General features: G+C 42.6%; 1 protein-coding gene across 5 annotated transcripts in view; it reads right to left on the bottom strand.

The window, feature by feature from the left end:
- lypd6b (LY6/PLAUR domain containing 6B) overlaps positions 1 to 17,631 on the bottom strand; it is a 259,391-nt gene extending 241,760 nt beyond the window's left edge. For 2 of the 5 annotated variants that reach the window (XM_059970281.1, XM_059970280.1), the window contains exon 1: positions 17,307 to 17,631. The gene's annotated coding sequence lies outside the window, so the exon portion shown is untranslated. Of the gene's footprint in view, positions 1 to 11,958; positions 12,033 to 17,306 lie in introns of those variants that run through there. The other 3 variants (XM_059970282.1, XM_059970286.1, XM_059970279.1) reach the window with 2 other exon arrangements.
- Between the last annotated feature and the right edge of the window lie 434 nt (positions 17,632 to 18,065).

Genomic DNA, 18,065 nt, shown 5'->3' with positions numbered 1-18,065 from the left:
GCTCTCAAAGGTCAAAGTACCTACAGTATATACGGTCTTGAGATTCACCTTCTTGCAGGCAGCCACAAAACAATGAACGCCAACAGAACTCACTAAAAGAAGACTGTCAAGCACCCAATGTTCAGGAAAAGAAGCTAATTGTGCAAAGAATTAAAGCAAGCAAATAATTGAAGCTCACTAAAGTGAGCCCACAGCACTGTAGCTGATCTAGTAGCCTCTTAGTTACAGAGATGACTTCTCCATGGATTATCACCTCGTCATGGTGGAGAAGCTTGTGTGATCCTGAGATCCTGAGAGCGATGACGTCTGGAATAATGCTCCTGATAGGGTCACCCATGGCTGTAAGGTCGAGGGTGAGGACCCTGACAAAGAACAATCCAACCAAGACCTCAACGGTGGAACAGGCGGATGAAGTTACTTCAAACTCAATGGCTGTGAAGGCGGATGAAGGTTACAACAAATCCATCAGCTCCAATCGTTGTGGTTTCCATGCCATTGGAATCAGTTGGTTGAGTTGGGAAGTATCGTGTGCTTCTTGGAGTGCAACATCCAGTACACATTAAACAAATACATGCACAGGCATCTTCACTCCGTGGAAATGGAATGAAGACCATCATCCTCGACCTCAAGGGATAGCCACGATGATGAGTTTCAGAGATGAGCAAACCTTGCGGAGCGAGCTGAACTGGCCCATCCCTCGCCTCTTGTCCCAACCCCAAGCTTTTCAATCTGGCCAAGCGCTTAAATCTTCCAAGCCTGGGTTCAGTCCTCACTGTCAGATCCAGGCCCTGCCGCTTCACTACAGTCTTGGGCACGGGCCCCGTTACCTCGATTCGGCCCATACCTGACCTTTCCGGTTGGGCCTGGCACTTTAATTTGGCCTGGTGGTTTATCTGGGGTGCTCCAATTTCCTCCCACAGACCAAAGATATACCGGGTAGGTTAATTGCCATTGTAAATTCTCCCATGATTAGGTTAGGGTTAAATCAGGGTTGTCAGGGGTTGCTGTGGTGGCATGGCTCGAAGGGCTGGGCCTACTCTGTGATCAAATAAATAATGGTCAGAATACATCTCAAGATTGAAAAAAAAGTAAACAAGCCTAAACTCACATTGCGTTGAGTTAAACATTATGTTGAGTTAAACATTACAAAAGGTCAAGGCACTGAGCTCTACTCTCCACTTGAATCCCTCAATTTTATGGAGAGCTCACAATCAAAGCACTTTAAACACCATTGGACAAGCATGAAGCATATTATCACAGCTGTGCTAAGCAATAATGAGTCACTAAAGCCATTAGAATGTAAATCTGTGGATTTGTTTCCAAGCCTCAAATAAGGTACCAACTGCTATCTCCTGTACGTATCCAGCTGCAAGTCAGTCAGCTGGAACACAGGGCCTCTCAACCTAAAATAATGCCAATCCTGCTTCCAGAAACACAATGTAAAATACAAAGATATGATATTAATATTTAATCTTGTGAATGGTGCATTGTTAACATAGTGAGGATACTTTATAGAAAAGTACAGTGCAATCCAGGCCCTTCAGCCCACAATGTTATGCTGACCCTCTCCTTCCCCATTCCTCTGCCTCAACTCCACTCAGCATTCTACTCTGCCATTGACTGGCCACACTGACTCTCTCCCCAAGGATGCTACGTAACACTTTGTATTACTGTATCAGTGTGCAAAATATCCTCCCTGTTTGTCTCAGGATTGTAGAGTTACCCACAATGACAGAAGATGCTAGGATCTTTCTGTTATTCACATAACTGGAATCAGGTTTACTATCATCGGCATGTGTTGTGAAATTTGTTACCTTAGCAGCAGCAGTTTAATGCAATACATGATAATATAGAAAGAAAATATGTATATGTATACTAGGTAGATTAAAAATAGCACAAAACAGAAATAACATATATTAAAGAGACTGATGTCATGTTCAGAGGTTCAATGTCCATTTAGAAGTCGGGTGGCAGTGAGGAAGATGCTGTTCCTGAATCGCTCTGTGTGTCTCCGGCCTAATGGTAACAGTTATAAGAGGCATGCCTTTGGTTATGGGGGTCCTTAATAATGGACGATGCCTTTCTGAGGCACCGGTCCTTGAAGATGTCTTGGATACTACAGAGGCTAGTGCTCAAGATGGAGCTGAATAATTTTACAACATATCTGCAGCTTCTTTAGTCCTGTACAAACAGTGATGCAGCCTGTCAGAATGCTCTCCACAGTACAACTATAGAAGTTTTTGAGTGTATTTGTTGACATGTCAAATCTCTTCAAACTCCTAATGAAGTATAGCCGCTGTCTTGCCTTCTTTATAACTGCATCGATATGTTGAGACGCGGTTAGATCCCCAGGGATCTTGACACCCAGAAACTTGAAATCGCTCACTCTCTCCACTTCTGATTCCTCTATGAGGATCGATTTTTGTTCCTTCATCCTACTATTCCTGAAGTCCACAATCATCTCTTTCATCTTACTGACATTAACATTGTTGCTGTGACACCACTCAACCCGCTGGTAGATCTCGCTCCTGTACGCCCTCTCATCTCCATCTGAAATTCTACCAACAATGATTGTATCAGATCGAATTTACAGATGGCATTTGAGCTAAACATAGCCACACAACCATGGGAAAAGAGGGAGTAGGGCAATGGGTTAACCACAGACTTGAGAGGTGCACCAGTGTTGATCATCAGTGAAGGATAGATATTATTACCAGTCCGCACAGATTGTGGTCTTCAGGTTAGGAAGTCAAGGATCCAGTAGCAGAGGGACGGGCAGGGGCCCGATTTCTGTAACTTCTCAATCAGGACTGTATGAATGATGGTGTTAAACGCTGAGCCATAATCAATGAACAGCATCCTGACATAGGTGTTTGTGGTGTCCAGATGATCTAAGGCCGTGTGAACAGCCATTGAGATTGCGTCTGTATAAACCTATTGCGGCAATAGGCAAATTGCAGTGGGTCTAGGTCCTTGCTGAGGGAGGGGTTGATTCTGGCCATGACCAACCTCTCAAAGCACTTCATCACAGTAGGTGTCAGTGCTCTTGGATGATAGTCAATAAGGCAGCTCACAGGCACTGGTATAATGAAGCAGGTGGGAACTTCCACCCGTAGCAGTGAGAGATTGAAAATGTCCTTGAATATTCCCACCAGTTGGTCAGCACAGGTTTTTAGAGCCTTACCAGGTACTCCGTCAAAGCCAGTCAAAGCCATCTGCCTTGCCAGGGTTCACCCTCCTGAATGACAGCCTGACATCGGCCTCTGAGACGAGATCACAGGGTCACCGGGTGCAGCATGGACCTTCACAGCTATAGTTATATTCTCCCTTTCAAAGCGGACATAGAAGGCACTGAGGCGATCTGGTAGTGAAGCATGACAGCCATTCATGGTATTGAGTTTCACTTTGTAGGAAGCTATGTCCTGCAAACCGTGCCAGAGTTGATGTGCAACCGATGTCGTCTCCAACCTCGCTTGGAATTGTCTCTTCACTTTTGAAATAGCCCTCCAAAAGTCATACTGGTTTACTTGTACAGACCTGGGTCACCAGACATAACTGCCACAGATCTAGCCCTCAACAGACGACGAACATCCTGGTACATCCACTGCTTTTGGTCTGGGAACGTAGAGCCAGTTTTCACAGGCACACACTCATCTACGCAGGTTTTAATGAAGTTGTATATATACACATTACATATATGCCACTGTGAGTTCCATCACACCAGCCTGTCAAATTAAGACAAAATGACAGACTGAATACATTTGTTGAAAATTCCACAGAGAGAGATAACTTTCAGCACATTAATTTTTTTTAATTAATAGAACTATGCTGGACATAGTTCTATTCCCCAGGGGGGCCAAAAGATAAAAGAATAAAGTCCTTAGTGCCCACGGCACCCAATATATTCCTAACATACATGTATACATATTATACATACATACACAGACCTGCCATATAAGAACAACACATTCAAATCTCCATTCAGCATTTTGAGTTTGAGGCCTGTGTCAGTCAGGGTCAACCACGGAGGTTGTGACCTAGCTGTCTAGATATGCAAGCCTGAAGAGCACGGTGTGGTGAGCAAGCTCCCCCTCTCCACACATCAGATAAATCCAAAGGAACGGCACAGTCTGTCATCGGAGTGGCAGGAGTTGCCAGTCAGTGTTGAACTCAACATAGGACTGCATAATGGACTTCAGCTTCCGATTTTTCTCCCTCATTATTTACCCCTGAAGCCTCCCCCATGAGTGGGTACAGCTGCGAGGCAGTGGAGGCTTGAGATCAGAATTCTCTTTCTCCTCAATGAGCTGCCAATCACAGCTGAATAGTGACTGGTTTTAAGGCGCTAGTAACCCGTCTCCTGACAGTAGAAACAGTTTAGTAGCTAAGCCACACGTGAAGACCAGGAGTTGAACTTGGTTGTCAGAGGCTGTCAGGCCATTCACCAGTATTTAGGCTATTATATTCACTACTACAATAGGTCCCACAGAAGAAATTGCAAGTTTAGATCTCAAAGGCTATTCAGTTCAATCTTTTCCACAGTAGCCTGAGTGGACAGCAAGCTCCCCACAGGGGTGTGCATGACAGATAAAATGCTCTTACGGATCAATTAACCCATCTTCACTTAACACTTGAATGCCCTTAGTGTATAAAGTGCCTTTACTTTGTTTCATTCCAAGACTGACTTATTTTTAGCTTCCATTTGCTACAGTCAAAGAAAAAGTTTGATTCCTGGATTCATCCAAAGCGTAACATCAACACTGAGGTGAAAACAGATTATCATTGATATCTTCAGCTCGTGTCTCGTACAATTGAAATCAATGATTTCCAAAGCTCTTGCAGTCAAAGTAGAGTGTTAGCAATTCCAGACAGCACTCTGACTGTACTGTAGAAATGCTGGGTTAAGCAGAGGAAAGGAACAGACAATGTAGGAGGGATGCATTAACCTAACTTAAAAGAATCCACAGAGAATTAAACAGAGGTTACACTGTGACTTTACAGTGACCTCACGTGTGAGATGAAAGATCCAAGACCTCATTTGAAGCTCTGATTCTGCCCCACAGGGACAGAGGCCACAGCTTTAAAAGGATGCTCAGGGCAACGTAACTGCATCACTAGTGATCCATGCACTTACATCTCACATCTCTAGAGATGTTTGGGGTCCATTATGTGTGCGGAGCGATTAGTCCGGTGACGTCATCCTGCAAGATGAAGCCACCTCCTTTTTTGCCAATGAAATGTGTGTGGAGACCCACAAACCCACCAAATGGTGGAGGATCAGAACCAGGCTTATTATCACTCATATCGTGAAATATGTTGGCTTGCGGCAGCAGTACATTGCAAGGGATAGAGCTGCGAAACCAAGGGAAGGTGGAGGCCAAGGAAGAGGTTGTGGACACGATTGTGCGCGCACGCGCACACACACACACACACACACACACGTGCCAAGTCCTAGCCACCGACTGTCTTGGCCCTTGTCGCACTAGAATAAGATCATATTGAACTGATGCACAATGGGCGCCCCACATTAATTCGTGCACAAATTGGAGTGGAAGTCATCCTGAGGGAATGCTAATGAAGATGACGACATGTGCAATCATCTTTCATCATGCATGAAATTGCAGCTGCACAATGTCCAGCAGCTGCAACAGATGCTGTTAATTTTCCCTGTATCATTCATTGTCAGGTAGGTATTTGGCTACTATATTTTAAGATAAATGAAGAAATTCAACATCTGTCTGACAAATACAGAAAAAGAAGATGCAGAAGGACAATAAAGCGGCAATAATTTGGATATACAAATCTGAGAAATAGACTCTCTCTCTTCCAACTATGCTGGTTCCATCTTAAACTTGGAAGGATAGATAGTATTCCTTGCAGAATCTCTGATAAAGATCAAAATTAACTTAAAGTGACATTGAGCAAGTTCAAAAAGAAAATTTATTAAACAGCAAGTAAAACATTTTTACTTCATTGAGTGGACAGAACAACTAATATACTAGAACTACAAAAAAAGCTTCATTTTTCTCCCAAGCTTTAAATTTTAACTAATGATGTTCCAATGAGTTTTCCTGTTTTGTTTCATTTTTAACCTCATATTCCTTCATTCTCGACAATATTCACCCATGTTCATTTCATTCTCAAAGCCTCATGGTTCCAACTTGCTCCTCTGTAACATTTTTCTCCAGTAAGTAAGCACCTGGCTCTGATAAGGTCAGTATGCCTACATTCAGACCAAAGCTGGTCATGAATTTCGGGGTGGGGCGTGTGGCACTCATGCTTCTGTCTACATCAAGTGCTGAAGGTGGAAGGTCAAGAGCTTCAAGGTGCTAGGAGTGAATATAGCCACTAGCCTGTCCCGGTCCAATTATGCTGATGTCAATGTCAAGAAAGTTTACCAACACCCCATTTCCTCAGGAGGATAAAATTTTCATGTCAATTATTAATCAATGAATATCAATCAATCCATATGGATGCTAATTTTTTTGATATTACAACTGCTCTGCACATGACCGCAAGAAACTGCAGAGCTGTGGACACCACTCAGAACATCACAGAAATCAGCCTTCCCTCTCTAGACTCTCTCAATACTGTTTGCCTCAGTAAAGCAGTCAGCACAATCAAAGACCCCACCCTATCCAGATATTCCCTCTCCCCCCTTCTCCCATCAGGCAGAAGATACCTGAAAGCACCATCAGGCTCAAGAACAGTTTCTACCCTGTGGTTATCAAACTTTTGTATGATAAAATATCATACAAGAGTTTGGTAACAGTAGGATTCAACTCAGTACATCAAGGGTAAAGCCATTCCAACTACTGAGAATATCTACATGAAACCCTGTCATAGGGAAGCAGCATCAGAGATCCACACCCCCCAGGCCATGCTCTCTTCTCACTGCTGCCATCAGGCAGAAAGCACAACAGCCTCAAGACTTGCACTGCCAGGTTCAAGACAGACACTACCCCACAACCATCAGGCTCTTCAACAAAAGGGAATAACTCCACTCATTTGCCCATCCATGAGTTGTTCCCACAACCAATGATCTCACTTCAAGGGCTCTTTATCTTTTTATTGCATGTTCTCATTATTTAATGCCACTTATTTATATTTGAAGTTGCATAGTTTTGTTGTCTTCTGCACTCTGGTTGATCTTTCATTGGTCCTGTTACAGTTACTGTTCTATAGATTTGCTGAGTATGCCCACAGGAAAATGAATCTCAGGGTTGTGTATGGTGACATATATGGCCTTTGATTATAACATTTACATTGAATTTTGAAATGGATTCTTAACCTCACAATCTACCTTATGATTGTGTACTTTAACGTTAATCTCCACTGCACTTCTTATACTTTATTCTGTATTGGTACTGCTTTAGAGTTCCTCAATGCAGTATGTAATAAATTGATCTATATTTGGGGTTCCCAACGGTTTTTATGCCATAGACCAATACCATTAAGAAAACAACCCCAGACTGGGAACCCCTGATCTATCTGAACAGTATGCAAGACAAGCCTTTCATTGCCTTGCTAAACGTGACAAGAATAATTTATACTAAGTGTCAAAGACGGATTTCCTAGAAGTGGCAATGGTAAGATGCCATTTGGAAGGTCAATTGCCTGGTATTTAGCTAAAGGTGCACAGGTCACTGCCTGCAGCCACCTCATACCCTGATCTGGATGCTGCAAGTCAACCTTGCTGGTTCAACATATCCAAAACTGCAGCGGCAACGCAAAAGGGATTAACAGAGACAAAGACAAAGCCTCTGAGTTTGAGGTATTTCTTTTTTTTTAATAATTTTTTATTGCATTTTTAAATGATTACAAAGTATGAAAAAACAATGTATATAACCCATACCCCCTCCCCTTAACCCCTCCCCCCTAACTGCCCCATAGAAAAAAAAAGAAGAAAGAAAGAAAGAAAGAAAGAAAGAATGAATGAATGCCTGGTGGTTGGAAGATCTCCACATGCTCCATGGAATTCGTAATAATTTTAATATGTATATTTATTTCTTTCCCCTAATAACCAATTGTTTCATCTTCAAAGCATCTATATATTTAATCCTGTCTTTTGTAAATAAGGGCTCCAAGTTTTCAAAAATGTTTCATATTTATCTCTTAAATTATAAGTAATTTTTTCTAATGGAATACAACCATAGATTTCTTTCTTCCAAGAATCTATACTTAAATGTGTATCCGATTTCCAAGTAACTGCAATAGCTTTTTTGGCTACTGCCAGTGCAATTTTTATAAATTCTTTCTGATACTTATTTAGTTTGAGTTTCGGTTTTATCCCTTCAATATCACCTAGTAAAAATAAACCGGCATGGATTAGAATAGAATTAGATAAAATAGGAGAAAATGTACCAGAAGATTTTATATACAAATGGGAATCTAAATGGATACGGGAAAAGAAAGAATCTCCTATATTAAAACATTTGATTGATTTATGGAATAAGATAAATGTTGATGATGAGATAAAAAAATCTTTATTAGCAAAGAGATCTTTAATTCAAAATAGACTTATTCCTTTCACAATGGACAACCAACTTTTATATAATTGGATTCAAAATGGGATTAGATATATAGGGAATTGTTTTGAAGGAGGTATATTAATGTCATTTGAACAATTAAAGAATAAATATAAAATATCAAACAACAGTTTGAGGTATTTCTGAAAGAGGAATTAGTCCTTATTCACCTGCTATTTCAAAAATATTTAATAAATTAAACTGGAGGCCAAAAGGTCCCTTGGGCTAGTTTTGCCATAAGGTAAGAACTCTGGCTCAACCAAACCCACCAAATACCTCATTTCTAAAATAGAACTATACTTTTCAATCTTAAGTAACTGAGCAGCTGGATTCTTCAGAAGTGCCAGAGACAAATCTGCAGACTCTCTTGTATTTGCCTTTACCTTGAGGGTCCTTATTAATTTACATTTTAACAGCTTTCTTATTATTAAATATGGGTCTGTCAGGTTTTTATAGCTCGGGGTGGTAATGGGGATAAGTTCCCACTACCTATTAAATGTTCCTCATGCATTTGAAGCTGTGCAACTCGAACAAGTCCAACTCCTGGCCTTCATGTGTGGCTTATCCTACTTTGTCCTCCCAAATTGCAACACCTCACTTGCCTGCAAGAACTTTCATCGGCCATTTTAGCCCATTGTCCCAGCTGGTCCAGATCGCACTGAAAGCTTTGATAGTCTTCCTTGCTCTCCACTAAATCCCAAATCTTGGTGTCATCTGCAAAGTTGCTGATCCAGTTTACCACATTATCATCCAGATCGTTTATACAGATGTCAAACAACAACAAACCCAACTCAGCAACACACTACTAGTCACAGGCCTCCAATCAGAGAGGCAACCATCCACTACCACTCTTTGGCTCCTTCCTCAAAGCCAATGTCTAATCCAATTTACGACCTCATCAGGAATGCCAACTGACTGAACCTTCCTGACCAATCTCCCATGCAGGACCTTGTCAAAGGCTTTGCTGAAGTCATTGTAGACAACATTCACTGTCTTACCTTCAGCAACTTTCCTGGTGACGTCCTCAAAATGTGACTTCTTTTAAACTCTCTCTCCCTCTGTCCACTCCAATGACTCCTCAGTTGGAGAGGGTCCAAAGGATGTTTACGAGAATGATGCTGGGAATGAAAGGGTTAATGTTCGAGGATTGTTCAATAGCTTTGGGCCTTTACTCACTGAAGTTTAGAAGAATGAGGGAGGTCTCACCGAAACCCTCTAAATTTGAAAGGCCTAGATAGAGATGCTATTTCCAGTAGAGGGAGAATCTAGGAGAAGAGGGCACATTCTGAGAGTAGATGAATGTACCTTTAGAAAAGAGATGTGGAGGAATTTCCTTGGCCAGAAAATGGTGAAACTGTGGAATTCATTGCCAGACAGATGAGGATGCCAAGTAATTGGGTATATAGAAAGCGGAGGTCTTCAGCCGGTCTTCAGCCTCCAGCAGACTCAGAGACATTAGGCTCTTGACTACACCAGTGGGCTCAGAGTCACAGACCTGTGGCTTCATATCCAGACTAAAGATTGACCCTCAAGCTTTGATCCTTGGCATCGACCTCAGAAACACTCGGCCTTGAACTTCAGGCTCACCAATGACAAGACTCTGCAGACTTGGCCTTGAACTCCAGTCTCACCAATTCACGTATGGGGAGGGGACATGTCATCAGACATTGTTCCTCCTGCCTGTGAAGAATTCTGACACTGGAACCCACCGACAATGTGGTGACCATGGTGGGGGGGGGGGGGGAATGAGCACCAACCATCGTCCACACAAATAAGCTAGCCCGACATTCCACAACAGCACCATTGGCCTTCAAATGCTGAGTGCAGGTTTAGACTCCAGCCTGCTTTCCAATTCCCCCACATCCCTGTCCCTCAACCCTAACCTGACCCCTCACTCCATTCTCTGTCCACGAAACTAGAAAACTACTGAGCCACAACCTCAGAAACTACAACTCAGTGATGACTTGGAAAACACTATTGACATCATTGACATCAAATCATCATGACATTTGCACCATTGGCACTACATTGAGTGTTTTAACCTACTCAAGGTTTCAAAGTACACTTAATATCAGTGTATGTGTTCAGTACAGAACCTGTTCATCCTCTTCAGAGACATCCACGAAACAAAGAAAGCCCATAGAACAATAGAAGCATTGAAGTCCCAAAGCCTTCATCCTCCCTCTGCACAAGCATCAACCACTCCCGCTCCCCAATCCAGGCAACATGATGTAGAAATTTGCTGGAGTCTTTAGTAACATACCAAATCTCCTCAAACTTCTCATGAAGTAGAGCCACTGGCATGTTTTCATGATTGCATTGTTGGGCTTGAGACAGATCCCCTGAAATGTTGACACCTAGGAATTTGAAGCTGACCAGGTCAATAAGGCTGGTGTACATTGCTGATCTGGCAAGCCTATCTTCCACTCTGTATATTGCCCTTCGTGATTCTTTTTCTTACATTTTCACTCTCCAACTGTTCCCATTCACCCATCAACCAGAAAAACTTGTTTAATAGTTTATCCCCATGGTCACTCCGGTTTTACCCTATCAGAGGAATCCTCCCAGCCCACTCTCTCTGCAGTTTAATGAAATTCCTTTTCCTCCTTTCTAGTTCTAAAATCTTTGACCTGAGACTTTAACCATTTTTCTTCTCACAAATGCAGTTTGATCTCGTGAGTATTTCCACCGTCTTCTATTTTCACTATGGCAATTGTGATTAATTTATCAGGAACTACTTGTCAAATCTCTAATCATTAACAAACAGCTAAATCTCATCGCCTAAATAAACACAAGCAGCAACGAAACTGACAAGAAATAGTTAAAGGTAAAACCTGGAGACCTGACCATTGTTTGACTATGATTGAACTGCATATCAGGAATTGGTTTACATTGCAATGTTTAAACATAAAGTTCCTTTAATATTTACATTTCTGTGCAAAATTTATAATATATATAAACTTGTACACACCTAAGACTTTTGCATGGTTCTGAGGTGCAAATTGAAATGTAAGAGATTGCTGAAGAGTGGAAATAAGGAAGACATGGGATGAAGAGCAGATGACGACAACAACAGACACAATTTACAAAGAAAGACCAAGTTAGTGAACCGACTACACATGGCCATCAGCTCAATAAATACAAAAAGCAGACTGAGGACAGAGCTTTGTGGTGTCACAATCAGTGAGTGGGTAGAGTGAACATCAGCACCAGCCCATTTACACCCTGTCTGGGAGGGCAACTAGTTAGATTTCTAAGAGACAAATGACACTTCCATAAGTATCATTCATCTTGACCATAGAGGAGTGTTTAGCCACAAAGGCTTCTCCACGTGCAGTTCCACTGCAGTAAAACACAGAGGCTACACGACGAATGATTAACAGGACGCACAGCGTAGCGACCCTGGTTCCATCCTCATTTTCAGTGTTACCTGTATGGCATTCACACATCTTCCATTTCGTTATGTGCGTTTCCCCTCTGTATTCCAGTTTTCTCCCACATCCTAACCAAAGTTCAAAGAAAATTTATTATCAAAGTACATATATGTGGCCATATACAATCCTCAGATTTATTTTCTTGCAGGCATTCACAGTAGGTACAAAGAAATGTGATAGTGTGGCGACCAATGAAAAATCAATGAAATCAATGAAAACAATACAAAAAAGGACGAATGACCAGTGTGCAAAACAAAATGATAATAGTATTTAATATTGAGAACACAAGTTGTAGAGTTGAAAGTGTGTCCATAGGTTGTGAAATCAGTTCAGTGCTGAGGTGAGTCAACTTATCCCCTACTATTTAAGAGACGTTTCCATTCAAGGTCTTTGGTGCTTGCATACCAGATGATGATGCAACCAGTCAGGATACATCTATGAATGTTTGTCAACATGCTGAGTCTGCACAAGGAGAGTAGAGGTGCTGCCAAAGAACTCAGCAGGCCAGGCAGCATCAACGGACTGACGAAGGGTCTCGGCCCAAAACGTTGACTGCTTACTCTTTTCCACAGACGCTGCCTGACTGCTGAGTTCCTCCAGCATTTTGCTTGTGTTGTTTTGGATTTCCAGTATCTGCAGACTTTCTCGTGCCTTTAATGGCATTATCATGCCTTCTTTGTAATAATGAACTTAAATGCTGGTCTCAGGACCGATCCCCTGAAATAACACTAAGGAATTTATAGGTACTGACCCTATCTACCTCCTATCGTCTGATGAGGTTTCCAGTTTCCTCCTCCTGTAGTCAATAATCAGCTCGTTGGTTTTGCAAACATTGAGTGAGAGGTGCGCTTTAGCCATAGAAAGTGTCTGGATGTAACATAGCTTGGTATGGCAACTGCTCTGCACGTAACTGCAATAAACTTCGAAGTGTCATGGACAGAGCTCAGCACAACACGAGAACCAGCATTCCCTCCATGGACCCTGCCTCTGTACAGCAGCCGGCATCATCGAGGTTCCCCCCCACCCAGAAATCCCTTTCCCTCCCATCAGGCAGAAGATACAAAAGAACAAAATGTCAAGGATCCAGCCTGAACACTGGGTTGAAGGGCCTCTGCTGATAGTTCTGGACCACCACAGTCTTTAATTTCTGCCTTCTTTCACCTGGCCATGTGGGTTTTGGCCCAGCCCCTTTCCTTATTGGACTTTTGCCAATTACCCACTTATCTCCACACTAGCACCCACCTGTTTCTGTTTTCACTCATTACCCTGTCCATTTAAACCCTGCCTTAACTTGCATTCTCTGCCAGTTTGTTCCAGCCCTGACCTGAGTTGTCCTAGCCTGCCATTGTGATGGCTACTAATTCATTTTGCTGGACTTTGCTGGTTTCTGGATTTTCCCTGTTTTGGAACCTGATTTTTGCCTGTGTGCTCTGGATTGTCTGCCCTCGCTGGACTGCCTTTCCTGGGTAAGACCTTTGCCTGCCTCCTGTTTTTGAAAGGCTGTTGCCCTTGTACTCCTTAATAAATCCTGGTAAAAGAGCATTCATTGGTCTGCACTTGAGTCCTACTGTAACCTGACACAAAAACACTCACCTCCAAGCTCAAGGTCAGCTTCTAACCCACTGTTACAGATTTCTGAACTGACATCTTGTACAATAAGATGGACTCTTAGCCTCTTAATCCACCTTATCAATTTTCACTCCAATTGCTTACCTGCACTGCACTCTATCAATAGTTTTTACACTTTATTCTCTATTGCTTTACCTTATTCTAACCCAATGCACTGTGTAATGATCTGATCAGTGTGGACAGTATGCAAGACAAGCTTTTCACTGTATCATAGTATATGTGACAATAATACACCAATACTATCATTCACAAAGTTAATATGCCACTGTAAAGTTGCTCCTGGTGTACAGGAAAGTGGAAAAATTTCTGGCAAGTTGATGAGGATGTGGAGAGAAACGGATGGGGATTGATACCAATTGGTGGTAGGTAGTTGTCACAACTCAGTCAGCCTCAGGGGTTATTTCCCTGCTGTGTAACAGAAAGTTCAAGTTCAAATTTAATTGTCATTCAACCATTCACCTTTTTCAGTCTTTTGTATTGTGTTTCTGACTGTTCTTTCTCATTTCTTTTTACAGGGTGAGGGTTTTGGAGGGGAAGTCAATGTTGTTGCATTTCTGTTAGTTTTTTGTGGCTGAGGGGGTTGATGATGGTTTTTTTGTACTGGGGATGGGTTTGCTGTTTCTCTTTGAACTGACTTCTGTGGGTTTTTTTGTTTCATGGCTGTCTGGAGAAGATGAATCTCAGTTGTATATGGCATACATATGTTGATAATAAATGTACCTTTGAACATGTATACAGCTAAACAAAACATCATTCCTCTGGGGCCAAGGTGCAAGACAGTTCATACAGTCACATGCAGTGCACATACAGTCCTGTCTCTGCATATCACCAAATCAAGACCTGAAAAAAAACAAATACACTAGTGTTGGAAGTGACCTGGAGGTTACATTTGGGCTGTTGTTGCTATATTGTGTTCACATGGACTTTGGCAACCTTGTCCCTTCAATACATCTTCACCTACAAATGAATGACCCAGAGAATAGTGATTGTCGTCATTATTAAAAATTAGAACCCTGGCTGAGGGGCACATTGCCAGCATTCCTGAACTGTTCTCTTAGCCATTTACAAGAAAGTCACTTATTCCTGTCACAAAGAAAACCTAACAAAAACTATTAGTAATCCAAAAGCTAAAACTGCAGATGTAGTGTATTTGAAATAAAATGTTACTCATTTAGAGATAGTGCGGAATAGGTTCTTTGGGTCCTTTGAGCTGCACCACCCAATAACCCCTGCCACTCCTGATCTAACCCTGCCTTAATCACAGGACAATCTTTACAATGACTCCTTTGGAGTGTGGGAGGGCCTGGAGAAAACCCATACAGTCCACAGGGAGGACGTACAGAGAATGCCAGGACTAAACTCTGAGCTCCAACCGCCCAGGTTGTAACAGGATCACTGCACCACTGTGACACCCTGTGCTGCTAATATTCAGTAAGTTAGTCAGCATCTCTGGAGACAGTAATAAAGCTAATGTTGCAGATTAGTTGTTTCACAGACAAAATTTGTATTTCCAGCATATGCCCATTAAGTAATGCAAGATATTACAGTACTGTGCAAAAGTCTTGGGCACATATTAAAAGGTAGGGTGCCTAAGAATTTTGCACAATACTCTTTGTTCATGTGAAGCGGAGAATGAGTTTGTAAATCCGGCAGGAACAAGGATGGCAAGGGTGGAGTGCTGCGGGAGGCGTTTTGGACAGGCGGCAGAGGAGTGCTAGGGGTGGGGTGGTGGAATGGGTGCACACACACAGCCCTGGTACAGATGCCAGGCAAGGTAATTTGATTCCAAGCCATTGGCTTATTGATCATTACAGAATGTGTCTCTGGTGCATCCCCCTCCCTCCCCCTTTTCCCAACCATGATTCCCCTCTCCCTGCCCCCTTCCCACTCTCAGTCCACAATAGAGACCCTTGTCAGAATCAGGTTTATCATCACTCATGTATCATGATTTTGTTTTTTGCAGTACAGTGCAATGCATAAAAACTTTTACAGTGCTGTGCAAAAGTCTTAAGCTTACTGTGTATGTGCCTAAGACTTTTGCACAAAACTGTATGTTCTCGTACCTGTAACAAATGGGCACTGTTAATTTTTATAACTTTAATACCTTCTCATTTTTGGAATCTCTCTGTGCAGATTCATTAAGGGGCATAGATGTTGCAGTTTTGTGGATGTATATGAGCGGGAAAAAAAAAAGGTTAAAATTTGATGAGAAATACTAAACATTTGCCAGCAAATGTGACCGTGACGCGAAGCCTTCCACTTCAGGAACCAACTTCATTACCAATTGTTTCGGAAGAACAACTGCACAAAAAGGGTCAGTTCCACACCATCCTTTTGGTGAACCCAATCAGCAACGATACTTGTGGCTGTGGCTCTGTTAATTTGTGCCTTCTTTTGGATTCAAAGATGCACTTAGTCAGAACCAGGTTATATAGCTCAGGCTCATTCTACTGCAAATAGAGGAAGCAGCCTCATCTCCGCTGGATTCAATACTGGACCATTTAACTGTCACTTACTCCCTTTCACATACACTTCGGAGAGAAAAAATGCTTTAAAATCCGGTATATTCCCAATACACTGGGATCTCAGCTCACTGAGTAACCACATCTGTGGCCCGATTTTCTGCCAGATGCTCCAGGATGGGTCTTGAGCATCTGGACAAAATTAATGATTTGCCGTGGAAATGCGCTGATCTCACAAAAATGGTTCAAAATTACTTGCACTATCTTTTTATCACCTTAAATCAAAACTCTTGGCATCCAGCCATCTTCCATTCTTTAGCGATCCCCATTAGCTACTGTCCCGTTATCATTCGACTAACCAAACTGATTAATTCTTTCTCTACCTATCCATAGTGTCCTCGATCGCTTCACCAATCTATCGTTTATTCCACACTGCAAGTTATCCACTACTCCCCCCCCCCCCCATGATACCTTCACCCCTTCTGACAGTAATGGAAACGTTTTGCGACTTCATATCTCAAACAGAAGTACAAAGTATCTTGTATACAATATATTTCACAGAAAAGACATTCTCAGAGGAACGACTGTCAAATTGAAGAACAAACCATCAAACGGTAGCGTCTGAAGAGTACGACATCAATAGAGGCAACAAGGGGGGGTTTGGGGTACGAACTACTTTGGGGGCATATAAGGCCTGTTCCTGTGTGTGATCTTCATTCGGCTGCGAGTTTCAGTAAGAACCAATGGTGGTACAACAACCATTTGGGAAAACTCAGAACTGTAGCAGTTCCCAAACAATAACGAACGGAGATTTGTTTAACCCGAAAGCCAACAAAAAACGAGTGTGCAATCCGAAGCGGGAGTTTACGGGCTGTGATAATGTGCCGAGCATCACATGCATTTCTCTTTCCTTACACACACTTAAAACCCCCAAAATGGGTAAAAATCGGCACATGGGTTGGAGTCCAACAGGTGTGACAACAAGCAGCGCGCCTTCCCTTCTATTGCCCTCGACTAAGACCGGAGCAGATACTTTGCTATGTATGTGTTCTTTATGCAGACGGCGCTTTGTCCCATTTAAAATGTAAACGCATAACCAATAGTCTGTCTCGTCTTCACATCGGATACTGCTTATTGTTCACTGAAGTATTTTTATATGTGCGTTTTGTTGGATTTTAATTGGCCGGGTCTGGAAATATGAAGTCCTTTTCGTCGCAATCGCATTCAGCGTGGCTAATCAAAACGAAACTCACCTTGAGCTTCATCGATGGCGCCGTGAAAGCAGCAGAGTCCAAACAAATGTCCCCCGAGGAACCCCGGACGTTACCGGAGCAGAGAGAAGGCGATGTGCTTCGCCGCCGTCGCGCATGAAACAGGGAATGAGAAGCACCACCAACAGGTGAGGTTGCATCTGCCCAGCCCCTTCGTTATATTTGCATATCCCCAAGCCGGAAAAGTTCGCAAGGATTCACTGTTGGCGCTATTCTGCCTGTAGCTCGCAGTCATTTTTAGTGATTGAATGATCAGCCTTTCTGCCTTAAGACCACCGCCCGGCAACCTCGATTTAACCTTGACCTGATCACGGGGCAATTTACAAGTCTTTGAACTGTGGGAGGAAACGGGAGCGCCCGGGGAAACACACACTCACATCCCAGGAAGTATGTACAGGGACTCCTGACAGAGGACGCCAGGACTGACTCCGTTCTCTGTCGCCACGCTAACCGTTAACGCTACCTTGCTGCCCCCAGCTTTCAGATTGGTTTCTGCACGTAGATGCAGTTGAGCATCCCATAAGATCCGAATACGGTCTTATTCTGTGTGACTTGTCCGTTCTTTAAGCGAGACTGTAAACTTGTTGACATTTGCGAAATGAAAGTACAATTATAACAGAACTCTGGTTAGTCACTAGAGCCCTAAACTGGGGGCAGTCAGATATAGTACTGACCTTCATTCCCTCACACACTTCTTTCTCTCCTGTCGAGTTCAGGCGAAATAAAAATGGTAATGATATT

This window comes from Hypanus sabinus, chromosome 5 (genome assembly GCF_030144855.1).
Source record: "Hypanus sabinus isolate sHypSab1 chromosome 5, sHypSab1.hap1, whole genome shotgun sequence".
NCBI lineage: Eukaryota > Metazoa > Chordata > Chondrichthyes > Myliobatiformes > Dasyatidae > Hypanus > Hypanus sabinus.
The sequence above is the reverse complement of the archived record's forward strand: the minus strand, read 5'-3'. Positions and strand labels throughout refer to the sequence as shown.